Below are 16,483 nucleotides of genomic sequence, written 5' to 3' on the forward strand. Positions count from 1 at the left end.
GCACTTTCGGCTCCGGCCCCGTGGTAGTGTCTAAGGGTGGGTCCCTGCAACGCTGTGTTACAATGCTCTTTTAGTTCTGTGGTCCACGGACGGCTTAAGGGTTAACCAGCTCAGTGCCCCCTCTACCTTTCTGCAAGGGCAGAGGACCAGTGTGACAGCTTTCTGTACCCTGAGCTCTTGTCCAGTGTCCTGGAAGAATCAGGTCACACATGGACTTGAAGGATGAATGCAGGGTTTTATTGAGTGGTGGAGGTGGCTCTCACTGGGATGAATGGGGAGCTGGAAGGGAGATGGAGTGGGAAGATGATCTTCCCCTGGAGTTTGGCCACCCAGCAGCCCAACTCCTCTCTGACCGCCCCCAGCTGAACTCCTCTCAGCATTCAGATGTTGCTTCTCTTCTCTCTTTCTCTGCCATGCCATTCTGCCATTCATCTGCTTGTTTTCTTGTATCCTCATCTGCTCTTGGAGCCTGGGGCTCAGGGTTTATACGGATACAGTATAGGGGGGCATTGCAGGCCAGAAGGCAACTTTTTGGGTGTGAAAACAGAAATGCCTATTCCCATTTAGGGCCACAAATTGACAGTGGGGCCTTTGCTAGGGAACCACCCTCTTCTACTCAGTATTTCCCTGTCTCCTGTCCGTATCAGTAATGTGTGATTGCTAGTCCAAACAATACAGAAGTTTAAACAATAATAAAGGAAATAACCCTTTAGTATTCTTTCCTCATTTTCATACTTCCTTACAGGTTGTTTTCATAAATAGTTGATATTTTAATTGCCCTCCTGTGCATGTATTGGACATGCATATCTATTTTACTGTTTGTATACACACACATGCACACACACACATATATATATATACACACACACACACACACACAGTAAAATAGATATGCATGTCCAATCACACATTACTGATTACACAGTGTATATATATATGTATACACACACACATGCACACACATATACACACACAGTGTATATACACACACATATATACACACACGGTATATATATATACACACACACACACACATATATATACACACAGTATGTGTGTGTGTGTGTGTGTGTGTGTGTATATATAGTAATCTACCACAGGTTTCTTGAGGAAATTTACAAAAGAGTTAGTTTCTCATGTATTGATATGGAATTATGTCCATGACAACTTTATATAATTTTATTAAATTTTTTTGTAATTTACCTATATAGATATTTAAATGCAAATATTTGATATCATACTACACACATTTTGTTTCATAACTATGTTTTCAAAAAATAAAAATTAAAAATCAGAAATTTTTTAGAAGGTAAAGAGATACAAATATTCCAGAAATGTACAATCAGTTAATCCAATTGAAAGTTAATTTAGCATCTTGAAAGCCAAGGAAATAGAAAAACTATGATGAGTTTTACATTTCTCATTATGTGATAAGGCAAAGCCAACATGGTTTCTGAAAAGAAACATGTTTGGACACTAAAATCTATGTGGAATGCATTAAGTTGATCTTTACACACCTTCAGGTATGTAGGACAACCTCTCAGAGACTTCTGTGACTGTGATTTTTCAAAAATAGAGAAATGTCCTCTATATAACAGCATGTAACTTCTCCCTCACAACAACAAAACACCAAAGAGCTGAAGACTTAATTAAGAAATTGTTTTACATAACAACAGCAAATCTGACAACTCAGGAAGATGTGGATCTGGGAAAAATTGCAAGAGGGAATTTGTTGGGCTTCCAGCTTCTGCTTAGGATGCAGAAAGATGGAAAGGGCATTCTAACAACGGCAGTAACAACACGCCAGGTCGTCTGCAAGAAGCACCACTGTTTTCAACCCTATCAGAAAGCTGAGGTTGCAGAACCAGCAAACTAACCTAAACTCTGAGGAATAATCCAGACACTAAGGTCACATATTCCATAATTCTATTTATATGAAATACTCAGAATTGACAAATCCCTAGGAATAGAAAGCAGATTACTGTTTGCCAGAGGCCAGGTAAAGGGGAGTGGAGAGTGCCTCCTTGCTGAGTTACAGGGTCTCCTTTGGGGATGATGAAAATGTTTGGAACTAGATAGAGGTCATGGTTGCACTCACTGTGAAGGTCCTAGATGCCACTGAATTGCACACTTTAATTTTTTTCTACGAGGAACAGTGGCCTCAGAGATAAGGGCATGAGACACACCTGGGACCTCCTCCCCTGCATGAGTCACAGAGCTTAACAGAAGCAAACTGGAAATCAAACACAGACCCATTGCTGGAAAACCAACTAAGCCATGGAAATTAAACAATACACTTCTAAATACTCCATGGATCAAAGAGGCAGTCATGAGAAAAATTAGAGAATACTTTGAATGAAAATTAAATGAAATGAAATCTATATTAAAAATTTGTACAATGCAGCTAAAATCGTGCTTAGAGGGGAAATCTATAGCATTAAATGCCCATATTAGGAAAGAAGAAAGGTCTCTTACAAATGATTTAAGCTTACACTTTAAGAAACTAGAGAAGTAAGAGCCAATTAAACCCAAAGTGAGCAGAAAAAAAGAAATCATAGCATGAACAGCAGAAATCAATGAAACGGAGAAGAGAAATATGACAGAGAAAACAATGAAACCAAAAGCTTGTTCTCTGAAATAGTCAGTACATTTGCCATACTGATTAGAACAAAAGAGAAGTAGAAGTTATCAATATTAGAAATTTTAAAAAGATATTGAAAGATGGCTGCTCAAACCTCAGGCCATATATCCATTGGAGAGGCAGTCCTCTGCCCAGTTAATCAAACAGACTCAGGAATCACGTATCACTGATCCTGATGAGCCTGTTCTGGTCACATGTTCACCTCTGAGCCAATCACTGATGCCGGGGTGGATGGTGCTGATTGGCTTCCTCTAGGTACCACCTTCCAGTCCTGGAGTCTGGGACAGAGTCACTTCATCTAAAACCTGTGACCTCAGAGGAGAGGATGTGGGCTCCCGTGCAGCAAGTAGCTCAGACACATGGAAATACAAACTCCAAAGGAGGGCAAATGGCAGCAGACACCCTCTCAGAGCTTCCAGTAAGAAGAGTGGAGCATTCTTGAGAGCCTCCTTGTTCCATGGAAGCTTCAGGACAGGGAATGATAACCTTGGGACACCCCAGTGACCACGCCCCAGTCCTAGAGCTGACATGCCACACTTTGTCCATGTAGGACTGCCACGCCCCCTATTGACTCAGCCCTCCAAGTATTAAAGCACCCCAGGAATGGAGGAGTCCTGACTTTGCCATCCCTGGGAGAGGGCACCCCGGGAGAGGGTGGCACGGGGAAGAAGCAGGGAGGAGGGGACTCGGAATAGCTCTTCCTCTAGGTGTCCTCTTTTCTTGTCTCCATCCAATGTGCTGTTCCCACCACCAACACGATGGTCTATAAGAAGAAACTTATAAAGGGCAACCTGACACCAAAAATGAGATGTCAGGTTGCCTTTTCAAATCTCTAAGTCTCTGTTCTTTAGCAGAGATAAAGAGGAATGAGCAAGAAGGTCATTTTTCTCAGCATCATTTATCAAGCCGTTGCCATGTAAACTGCTTTGTAATTAACATTTCCTTGCCTTATTTCTGGGGATATAACTGTGTTTCTCACCATTATTTTGGCCTCATACAAAGAACAGCAGTTTATTTATTTATTAAATGACACACAGCCTGTGGGACATGAATGTTAACCGTCAGAATAGACCTGGTTTTGTTAGAAGCACTGTTTCATTTATGATATATGGAAAACAGAACCTGGTTTTTTTCTTGAATTCCAATCCTTTTCCTATTTGTTTCATAAAGATAGCAAGCAACACAGCACCCAGGTGATAGCTGCATTATGAATAACAAGCTCAGTTTGGCACATATTTGGATGGGCCTCTGGGCACCTTGAAATAGTTGCTATCAAGATGTCAATAAATACCTATTTAAGGGTAAACTCATTAGGAACTAATATGGTAAGTAAGAATTGAAGGCATATTTATAGTGGTGGGTAAATCAATACGCCATTGCTTAATTATATTCAATGCACAATTGCTTTTTCTACCTCCAAAATAAACCTTCGAAGTGAAACATTTTAAATTAGAAACATATCAGCACAGGATGGAGTTTGAAACACAGTCACATATAAACAGCCAGACAGGCAGGTGGTGCTCCCATGAGAGGGAATTTTGAAGACAATGGTGTTGCAATCAGGCAACATAGAGCATAAGGCCAGGGTGGACCCCACAGGCTCATGCTCAGCTAGTGGAGACATTGGTGATGGCCCAAACTCAGGGGCTGATCGTTGAAATGTTGCCTCATGGACAAGCCCAAAGAGCCTCAGTGCCCTCCAGTCACAAGCCAAGCAAATGACCTGTTCCTTGAGTCTTAAGAGGATCAGGTGGAAGGTAAGAACATCCATGTTGTGGAACACACAGAGGGAAACCCAGCAAGTGAGCTACAGTCTTCTGGCTCCTCTAGAGCACAGGCCCAAGGATACGGGGGCCCCAGGATGGAAGTGAGTGCTCACACCCTGGAGGAGACTCAGGAAGCCACAGAGCATCAAGTCTGCAGGGGCTGGGAGTTGGTGATGTTGCTCTCCATCTAGTCTGCTCTTTCAGAATTTGCAGGGTATGTTAGTCTATTCTCATGCTGCTAATAGAGACATACCCAAGACTGGATGATTTATAAAGGAAAGAGGTTTAATGGACTCACAGTTCAGAATGGCTGGGGAGGCCTCAGGAAACTTACAATCATGGCAAAGGGGAAGCAAACACGTTCCTTCTTTATATGGCGGCAGCAATAAGTGCAAGGAAAAGTGGGGAAAGCCCCTTATAAAACCATCAGATCTCATGAGAACTCACTCACTATCCTGAAAACAACATGGAGGTAACCATGCTGATTCAATTACCTCCCACCGGCTTCCTCCCACAACACGTGGACATTGTGGGGACTACAGTTCAAGATTAGCTTTGGGTGCAGACTCAGCCAACCATATCATAGTAGTTGGCACTCCCAGGTGCCTGTGTGGTGTGCCCAGATGAAACTCTACCCACCAAGTGTCCGGTTCATTCTGGCACATCAGCGTGCTTACCCAGTGACGTCAGTGGAAACCAGCTTTGTGCTCCCTGTGACACAGGTTTTGCAACTTTCATTACCAGTCCCAAGGACTGCAGTGACCTTGTGGACAGGTGCCATCAGATCCCAGCATCAGTCAAAGGGGAGGTGAGTCCATCTGTCATCCTCAATCCGGGCTTCCGAGGCTCCCTCTTGGAACTACATCCAGGGTATAGGTCATCAGGAGGTGTTTCCTGTGTAAGTCGCCAAATTTAGTGGCACGCTAATGAACTGGCCCTTCTGCTTACCCCAGAGAAGCTGAACAATGAGCCCCATGCTGTGTCTACTCAGGACCTGTGACTCCCGGCCCAGGCACTTTTAGCTTCAGCTCTACCAATGTTTTTCTGTTATCTCCTGGTGTTTAATGTAGCAGGGGAGAAATTTTAGTCCAATCTACCTGACATTCATTTCCTCAAGGGTAAATTCAAAGGTATTCTTTTGTTAATTTTGAAATTATAAAAAATTGCCAGCATTGTCTTCACGCCCATCTCTCTTCATTAATGGAGCCTAGGGACTGTGGGCCCCTGCCCTGGCAGGCAAGTCTATTTCCAGGTCAGAAAATTGTTCTCTAATACCTTTTATTGTTGCTTCATTCTAATTTCCAGGGTGTGCTTTGTCACGAGCGGCTTTTATTCATGGATTGGATCTCCTTGGTTAGTCCTCTGCTTCTATTATCTTACTTTTCTTATCTTTTAATCTTTTTATTCATTTCCTCTGTTATCGTATAAGGTCACTCAAGTTCATCTTCAGCTTTACTGAGTTGATTTCCTTCAACAATGAGCCAGGTTTTTCTCTTCTGGTGTGTATTTAATATCTGCGTCTGTTCTTTTTATCTATGAACTTGTTCCTAGGACTGTGCTCTCCTTATCTTACCCTGGAGAATTAAACAAGAGCTATGTCTTCTTGAGTCACACGATAATACTGAGAGGATGTTTTCTAAAAACAATCCCTCTGTTTCATAGAGTATGTCTGTTATATGGAGACCTCTTCTTTGAGGGCAGGGAACTGGGGTTGTTACCAGTAGAAGGTGTCCGAGGTTCTTGGCATCTCAAACAAAGAATTGGACAAAACGCATAAACAAAGCAAGGAAAGCAAAAGCAGGGATTTACTGAGAACGAAAGTACACTCCACAGTGTGGGAGTGGGCCTGAGAAGACGGCCTCAGGAGCTCTGGTTACAGAATTTTCTGGGGTTTCAATATTCTAGAGGTTTCCCATTGGTTACTTGGTGTATGTTCTATGTAAATGAAAAGAATGGAGTGAAGTTACAGAGTCATTTACTCAGAATGCGCCCTGTTATAAACGGAGAAGATGTTCCTTGGTGTACGTGGTCTATGTAAATAGAGAGGATGAAGTGAAATTTCAAAGCCATTCACATTCCTATCATTGCTGAAGTGCTTTCATTTATTTATTTATTTTAATTTATTTTATTTTATTTTTTTTTGAGATAGAGTCTCACTCTGTCTCCCAGGCTGGAGTGCAATGGCGCAATCTCAGCTCACTGCAACCTCCACCTCCTGGGTTCAAGTGATTCTCCTGCCTGGGATTACAGGCACCTGCCATCATGTCTGGCTAATTTTTGTATTTTTGTAGAGATGGTGTTTCACCATGTTGGCCAGGCTGGTCTCGAAATTCTGACCTCAGGTGATCCACCCACCTTGGCCTCCCAAACTGCTGGGATTACAGGCATGAGCCACCACACCCGGCCTAGGAAGTCAGCATGGGTCAGCCTTATGTTCCCTGCTTCCAGGTCTTGTTCTCCTGCCTCAGGGTCAGAGGTCGGAACCCAAATGCCTTCAGGGCCAGGCAGGCATCTGCAATGAGTGGAAGCACTGGCTGGCTGGAAGGACGGTCAGAGCTCCTTGTCTGACTTGTCCACAGACGTGGAAAATTCCAGTTTCCAGGTGAAATGCTGTGACTTTTCAATGTTAGGCCAACCCAGGGGTGGGAGGGCAAATGCAAAAGGCTTCCTGGCCAGTGTTCTGCCTGCTGGCCTCTAGTCTTTAGCTAAGGCTTGGCAGAGAAGCCTTCTCCTCTGGGGAGAACTTTCTGTGAGGTTCCATATGATCCCTGCTGACTCTTCCTGGGGTGAAGGAGGCTCTTCCAAGCCCCTTGATGGAAGACAGGATGCACACGTGGTCCCCTCATTTGCCTGGAAGTGGAGGAGCGCTCTGCTGGGTTTGCCTAATAAGATGCAGCTTCTAAAATGACGGCAGCAGTGAAGATGAGAGTGAGATGACACAGTGCACTTCCTATGGGCCAGACAGGCGAAGTGCTCTGTGCGTATTGCATCCTTTATGAGAAGACACCCAGCAAAGATGTTTGGGACATAGTAAGCTCTCAATAAATGTCATGATTTTCATGATTGTTAAGATTGCTCTTTACGTTTGGAAGCCACGGGTTGGAAGCCATGGGCAGCCGGTGAGGTGTGAATAGCCCAGCCCCCAGGGCACACCAGGCCTGCATTATTGCTCACTCCTGCTTCTTGCTTTTTCCTCTGATTAGCAGCAATTTTCGAGGGTGCTGAGGCAGAAAGTGGGAGGTCAGGCTTTCAACCGATAATAGTAGTGGTCACTGTGCTACAAGCTGTGCGTAAGGATTTCCTAATTTTTACAACAAACTTGCAAATCTGGTGGTGGTGTCTCATGTTTACAAATGAAAAAACTAAGATTTGGAGAGGCTAAATGGAGGATTTATAACTGGGTTGAGCAAGATGTGGACAGAAAATGCTACACTAAATTCGGTAATGTGGAGGTTGGGAACCTTCAATGCAGTGATTTGAGTGAAATAATTAAGGTGGAAGCCAGATTAAAATGGTCTGCATAGGAAGTGAAAAATGTATACATCGGCTGGGCATGGTGACTCATGCCTGTAATCCCAGTACTTTGGGAAGCCAAGGCGGGTGGATCACCTGAGGTCAGGAGTTCGAGACTAGCCTGGCCAACATGGTAAAACCCCAGCTCTGCTAAAAATACAAAAATTAGCTAGGCATGGTGGTGTATGCCTGTAGTCCCAACTACTTGGGAGCTGAGGCAAGAGAATCACTTGATTCTGGTGGCAGAAGTTGTAGTGAACTGAGATCATGCCACACACTGCAGCCTGGGCGACAGAGCTAGACTCCATCTCAAAAAAAAAAAAAAGAAAAGAAAAGAAAAGAGAAAAGAAAAGAAAAGAAAAATGTATATATGGCAAGAATAACTGTTAAGGAAGTAAACAATCAGACTATAGACTAAGAGAACAATTTGCAAGATATGATAAACACAGGATTCATCTTACTAATATAAAGAAGTCTGCTATAAATTGAGTAACAAAGCAAATACAATCCAATGTAAAATGCTCAATGAATATGAGCAGGCGATATACAGAAGAAATCCAAACACTCTGTAAACAGCTTCCCTATAATTGCAATTTTCAAATTAAACCCGGAAGTCTATTTTTTACCTATTAATGATAAAAGTCAGTATTATACAGAGTGAAGGGAAAGATACTCTTTCCTTCTTGCTGGTATGAGCGTGAAATACTGCAGCCTCTTAAAAATGTAATCTAGAAACATCGTTTAAAATGTAAACTATGTATACCCCTTGACTCACTAATTCTATACTTTTGTGTGAGTATCATATACTCATGCACATAGAATGTGTTGGCTATGTCATTTCCTAGCTCCGTAACTCTCTGACACATTATTTAACCTCAACATGCTTCAATTTCCTCATCTCTAGAACGGAAATAATTGAAGTGCTTATCTCACAGGATTGTCGCAAAAATTTCATGAGCGAACACAGACATAACCACTGCTCTACTGCCACTATCATCATCATTATCTCTATTGGATATTGCATATCCTTCTGCGGTTTGCTTTTTCTCATCAAGTTATATTTCTTCATGACGATAGATGTACCTCCGTCTCATTTATTTTGATTTTGCTACTGTGTAGTAAGTACATTATATGACTATATGACAATTACATATACGTTTTCTGATGGATGGAGGTAGGTCTTATTTGTCATCACAAGCGTGGCTTCGGTGATCTTCTTGTCCTTATCCATCCACACATGTGAAAAGTCCTCTTGGCTGCAGTTCCAGAAATGGAATTTTAGGATCCAGTGAGTGAATATTGTTCATTTTCCTTGATAGTGCTATCTCACCTTTTAAAGTATAGTTTGTGGTTTGTGTTGCTGCAGATTTGCACACATGCATTATATCAATCTAGTTAATTTTTGCCAATAAAAGTTTTCTTTATTTAAGTTTTTTATTCTGGGAACTGCCTATTCATGTTCTTTGCAATTTTTTTTTTTGAGACAGAGTCTCGCTCTGTCACCCAGGCTGTAGTACAGTGATGCGATCTTGGCTCACTGCAACCTCCGCATCCCACATTCAAGCAATTCTCCTGCCTCAGTCTCCTGAGTAGCTGGGATTACAGGCACTTGTCACCATGCCCAGCTAATTTTTGTATTTTTCGTAGAGCCGGGATTTCACCATGTTGCCCAGGCTGGTCTCGAACTCCTGACCTCAGGTGATCCACCCGCCTCGGCCTCCCAAATTGCTGAGATTACAGGCGTGAGCCACCACGCCCGGCCTGCACTTTTTCTATTATGTTGTTTTTCTCTTCTTGTTGATTTATTGAAACTTTTTACTTGATTTTATTTTTTGCAAATATCTTTTTTTCTGAGCCTGGCTTGTCTTTTCACTTTATTTGCTTTGTGCAGAGGTTTTCATTTAAATGTCATCAAATGTGTCTATCTTTTGATGTTCCTTTAGTGGAATTTTTGGTGTCTTTTTAATAAATTATATCATTCCTTTTTTTTTTTTTTTTGGTCTAGGGGAAGATGGAAGATTTTCATGTTGGCCGGTATGTAGGTATATGTGCTGAGAAATACTATGTCAATAGTGCTCACATTCCAGGTGTTATATTTCCTTCTTTGTATTTGGGAGGATAATGTATGTTAATCTGTACATTAATCTGGAGTGAAAGTTCTAGAATACCCCACACCACTGGTCACCTACAAAGGTGACCTGTATAACAGGTCCCTGAATCTTTATAGGGTTACTTTCCCATCCTCTGGAATGAATGTCTTGCCAAAGTCTCCAATATCCTAGCCACTTTTTTTTTTTTTTTTTTTTTTTTCTGGAGATGGAGTTTCACTCTTGTTGCCCAGGCTAGAGTGCAATGGCGCCATCTTGGCTCACTGCAACTTCTGCCTCCTGGGTTCAAGCAATTCTCCTGCCTCAGCCTCCTAGTAGCTGGGATTACAGGTGCCTGCCACTATGCTCAGCTCATTTTTTGTAGTTTTAGCAGAGATGGGGTTTTGCCATGTTGGCCAGGTTGGTGTTGAACTCCTGACCTCAGGTAATCCACCTGTCTCAGCCTCCCAAAGTATTGGGGTTACAGGTGTGAGCCACCACCGCACCTGACTTACTTCTTTCTTATCCAGTCAAATTACCATGACTTTATTCATAATGTAGCCCAATAGAATGTTCTGAAAGGTGTCTAGTAGGCCTGTGTCTCTTAGATTACATTAAGGAGAGAGTAGGATAGTTGACACAGCCCTTATTCAAGCATGGAAATGTACATTCTTGTTCATTCCAAGTGACTGAAAAACATTTCGGATCTGATTTTCTGATAAGGATAAAAGAATGTATTTGGTAGATCAATAACCACACACCATGTGCCCAAGGCTATGTCAGTCTACTCTAGTAAAGATACTGCGCTAGGCACAGCAACTGCCACTGGGCTACTATGTGGTTGAGTTTCTTGTCACTGTTGACCTCTAGGATTAGTCTGTTTTTGTAGGAGCCAGACTAGTGAATTACAAGGAGGCATAATGAGAAGCGCCCCCTTGCACTTTTTCTTTAAGAATGGCACTAGTTTCTACCATTCTCTTGAGGATGTGATACTGGTTTTGATGAACGATATTGGCTGGTGTGTGGGTGGGGGAAGGGAGACCAGTTTCAGAGGTTTCTATTTGTTTTTTCTCACTATAATAGCTCTTATCCCTAGGCCAAGAAACCAAGTGGGAATTGTGCTAATGACCACTGCAGGAATTTGTAGTTCCAGTGGATGTAACATGAGCTAAACCAGGGCCAGGACTCCACTTAATACGTGGGCCCCTGAGAGGGTACCAGGACGCTGGTATCACTGTCAATCAGGACCCTGTCTCTAACAGTACCTAATATGTTTTATATTCCCCTTTCCACACTGTGCAGTGACCAAGGTAAACAACCATATGTCCTTGTAGGGAAAGACTGAGGACTTGTTTTCATGAACATTTGCCATGATGTTGCAGGGTCCTTTCTCTAGGGGCTGACCTTCCCATGAATCCTAAAACTGGGTACCGGGTAAAGGATATTACTTTACAAAGATCAATTCCCTCAGACTCCTGGTCATCATTCTTGATTCTTCTGATTGTATAGGTTGATATTACCCTTGTTGGCTGCCTACTAATCTTCCCCTTGGGAAGCCATGTTCAAATAAACATCTCAATAACTTTCAGCCAGCCAGGCCCCTCTGGCTACCCTCCAACATACTCATGATAATTTAATCCACCTGCCTTCTGATGACGAGGGGTTGCCACCTTCCCACTATTGTTTCAGGATCCTGTCATTCCCATTGCTATGGGTGAGCCCAGTCCCTAACGGCATCACCTTTGCATACAGAGGAGAATTACCTCTGCTCTTAGCATCCTTGGTGCCCCTCATACCAGCACGTTTCTTGCAGCCTTGCTGAATTGCGTACTCTGTGGGTGCCTCTCTGGGTACACAGTACTCTGGTGGATTTTCTGGATTTAGGTGCTATATACCCTTTAGCATCCCACTTCTCTCTTCTACCACCTGCCACAGGAATTCTGACATTTCTACCTGACTTAGTGTAGCCCACTGTGTTTTTATGCTCCCACAAGCCTTCCAGATCTCACATTCATGCCATCACTCAAAGTCCTTGCCAAGGTATTTCATCCTGTATTTATGGAGAATGCTGCCAAATCAACTAACTCGTCCTTATCCAACCTTACATTCCATCCCCCTTGATCAAAAGCCCTTGAATCCATTTCTGTGTGGATCCTCCTCGCTTCTGCTGCTACTGCCAGCTGGGCCTTGCAGCTTCTCTGGGGTATAGGCGCTTTCCTCCCAGATGCTATTGAGTGCTGGATTTTCTTGTATTCCTTAATAGAAGATTGGACAATTTCTGGGCATCAGTTTTTTAGTGGATTAGCGATCCATCCATGGCTTGTTTCTAAGCTGCTTTGGGAAGAGTCTAAAGACACCCTCATTGCAGGGCTAATTAAGCTCCATTTTAAAAGGCACAGCCTAGCCAGGGTCTCTGTTGAAAGCCCTGTGAGTTCAACAGTCTCTCCACTCTGGCTAGAGGAAACTTGAAAGGTCCTAGGCAATAAGCTCAGGGAATTTTCTCATCACGCCTTGTAAATTATTCTTTATTCAGAAATTGTTCTTGTCCAGCCTTGGAAGATTCATTCTATATATGTGCAGTTTGATTTCCAATCAAAGACTCAAGGGACCCCATGCAGATTTCTGAGTTCCTTTAAGAGTACATAGCCTCTTTCTCTCAGGTTCTCTGGCCCATGGATTCTAGTGTCTTTGTAGTCTCTGAACTCCAGTTGTGTGTATCGTCAATGCAGCAGGAATGTTAGATTCTGTGTGGATCCCCTCCATAAGCCACAGTCCAGGGACTTCTCCAGGCAGAAAGCCCAAGCCAGGAAAGGGCACGTCACACTTCCTGCCCTTTCTCCTGTGCTGTGTGTTGTTCATTGTCTGACAGCTGTGCTCTTTGTGTGTTCAGTTCTCTAATTGTCTACTGCAGGAGGGTGATCCTGGACCACTTCCTCCCCATGACCAGAAGTCCAGAGGCTTCCTATTGCATGTTCTACCTTTATTTACTGATATTTACTGAGGAATGCTATTGTTTTTTAAATGTTGATTTTGTATCCAGCAACCTTGCCAAACTTTTTTTTTTTTTTGGGGGGCGGGGACAGTGTCTCACTCTGTTACCCAGGCTGGAATGCAGTGCCTCCACCTCCCAGGGTCAAGCCATCCTCTTGCTCCAGCCTCCCAAAGTGCTGGGATTACAGGCACCTTGTATTAGTTTTCTCTTGTGTTAGTTTTTACGGCTTGTCTGGACATTCTGTTAAGTATTTTGTATTACAAAAACAATCATGTATCTGCAAATAAAAATGGTATAATCTCTTCCTTCTTATTCATATACATATTATTTCTTTTTCTTTTCTTATTTAGCTAGTGACTAGAGAACATTTTTGGTGAATATTGTAACTGCCCAAGGGGTTCACCTTGCCCTCTGCCTAGACAGAACGGATTCATCAAGGCAGGAGAATTGCAATAGAGAAAGAGTAATTTACGCAGAGCCGGCTGTGTGGGAGACCGGAGTTTTGTTATTACTCAAATCAATCTCCCTAAACATTCAGGGTTTTAAAACCACAGATTAGAAATTTAAAAACCACAGCAATTCGTGCTGCATTGAGTTTTTAAACCCGCAGAGTTTTTAAGGATGACTTGGTGGATGGGAGGAAGCCAATGAGCCAAGAGTGCTGATTGGTCAGAGATGAAATCACAGGAAGTCGGAGCTGTCTTCTTGGGCTCAGTCATTTCCTGGGTGGGGGGCCACAGGATCAGATGAGCCAGTTTATTGATCTGGGTGGGAGCAGCTGATCCATCAAGTGCAGGATCTGCAAATATCTCAAGCACTGATCTTAGGAGCAGTTTAGGGAGGGTCAGAATCTTGTGGCCTCCAGCTGCATGACTCCTGAAACATAATTTCTAATCTGTGGCTAATGTTAGTCCTACAAAGGCAGTCTAGTCCCCAGGCAAGAAGGTCTGCTTTGGGAAAGGGCTGTTACCATCTTTGTTTAAATGATAAACTATAAAATAAGTTTCTCCCAAAGTTAGTTCAACCTGCCCGCAGGAATGAACAAGGACAGCTGGGAGGTTAGAAGCAAGATGGAGTCGGTTAAGTGAGATCTCTCTCACTGTCTCAATCATAATTTTGCAGAGGTGGTTTCAACATGATGACAGGCCATCCATCCCTTGTTCTTGACTTTGGTGCTAATGCTTCTAGACACTAACCATTAGGATTAGTGTGTGCTGTAGGCTTTTCAAATTTCTTCTTTTTCCCAATTTCATGAGAGTTTTCAAATCACAAATTGGTATTGACTTTTGTGACTGACCTAGGTACATCTTTGAGATTTTCCTTTGTTTTCTTCTCATTATTCCCTTAATATGGAATATTATAATAACAATTTTTCTGCTTTTGAAAATTACACATTCCAAGAATAAACATGCATTATTTTAAAATATAACATTGAGTTTGATTTGCCAACATTTTGTCTAAGATTATTGTATCTACGGATGCAATGACAGATCTATCTTCTCCTTTTCTTATACGCTTCTAGTTCAGTTTGGTGAAAAGGATATTTGCTAGATTTTTCAAATGAATTTTGGAGGCTTTCTTTCCCTTTTCAATCACGTAAACAGTTATTTAAGGTAGTTATTTTTTGAAGGGATGGCAAAATGCACCGTAAACCCATCCAGTCCTACTGTGTGTGTGTCTCTTTAAGCAGGAATCTTTTGACTACAAGTTAATTTATTGTTTTCAGTGTGTATCATTTTAATTGAGAATTCCTATTTCTTTGTGAATCAGTGTTGGTAACCTGAAGAGAAACAAGCAGAATTGTTTCCAAAGTGTAGGTTGCCTGAACAACAGACTGACTGACGTTCTCCCTTCTCAGTGGGAGGGTCTGTGCTTGAAGTCAATCTCCCTGGCGGTAGGGGTTCCTTTCCTGTTGGGGTGACACAAGAAACCAGCAAGCTACGGGTGCATTCCCCAAAACTCCTGTCCAGCTGCCCTGTATCCTGTAAGAGCCTGGCACCCAAACCTTTTCTGTTTTTACACACTCACCTGATGATTTTTCTCCTGCTCCATACAAGGTATTATAAGAAGAGGCAGGTGCCCTCACTAGAACCTGAACCCTCTGCACATCCAGAAGCGTTGGCCTGTCCCCAGTGCTCTGCTCTATAAGATGATGAGACACCAGGAAGCCACCAGCCTTCTTCTCTGCTTTTTGTTTTCTTCTGAATTTTATTATTTTATTTTGTTTTACAATTTTTAATTTAAATTATTTTTAGGATACTGTGGAATGTGTCTCTATATTTTAATTGTATTCTCCTTGAAATGTTTCTGTTTTTACTAAGCTTTTAAATTTTCTGGCATAAAGTTGCATATAGCAGCCTCTTAGGGCTTTTAAATAACTCACAATGTTGTCATCACAGCCCCGTTTTTATTCCCTGTCTCTTGTTGGTGCTGCTTTTCTCCTATTTTAATGGTGAGTGTTATTTTATAGACTCATTAAGGAATTGATCTTTGCTGATCTTCTATTGTTTCTTTCTTTTTCATTTTGTTAATATCTGCTTTTATATTTGTCGTTTCCTTCTTGTTACATTTTTAGGCTTTAGTAATTTTTCTTTTTTAACTTAAAATGAATGAACTCATTTGTTTTTTAAAAAAACTGTTTTTAATAAATGCATGAAGGCTATAATCTAAACCCCAAGTACTAATTTAGCTATAGCCTTCATGTTTTGAGGTCCAGAGCATTTTCATGCTATTCATTTCTAGATACTCTGTAATTTGCATTATGAATTCCTCCTTAATTTGTGAGTTATTAGTAAATGTATTTTTAAGTATCTCCATATCTGGAGAGCAGGAAGTGTTGTCTACCCCATTATTTTTTATTGTTGTTTTTTAATGTAGTTCAATTATGCTTAGCAAACATGATCTGTATTTTATTGATGCCATGAAATGTATTGGCAATTTCTTTGTGTTTTAAGGCATGATTAATTTTTCTTGAAAAGAATCTAACTTCTATATTTTGGTGTGATGAGAGATTTTCTACATATATCTACATATATTTTATATATATTTTACTTTTGCTGGTTATTAATTTTTGTCTTACATAGTTGATATGTTAATTTCTAATATGAATGTGTTGAAATCTTTCTGAATGGTTTAAAATTTGGCATATTTTGAGGCAGTGTTGCTAAGAACAAAATATGATTCTTCCGGTTGGATTGTTCTTTTTATTAATATAGAGTGTCCTTCTTTATCTCTACTAGTGCTATTTATCTTAAATTCTATTTTGTCTAATATTATTTTTTCTTTAATTGTTATCCTAATTTTGTCAGAATTTGTAAAGTACAACATTTCCTATCTTTTTATTTAAACTTTTCTGTGCAGTTTTATGCTTCTTTATGTGCTTCTTATAAATAGTGTTAGCTAGATTTTTAAATATCTTACCTGATAGCCTCTGTTTTTTAACTGGTGAGTCTAATCCATTTATATTTATTGAGATTATGATATT

This window comes from Macaca thibetana, chromosome 12 (assembly GCF_024542745.1).
Source record: "Macaca thibetana thibetana isolate TM-01 chromosome 12, ASM2454274v1, whole genome shotgun sequence".
Taxonomy (NCBI): Eukaryota; Metazoa; Chordata; class Mammalia; order Primates; family Cercopithecidae; genus Macaca; species Macaca thibetana.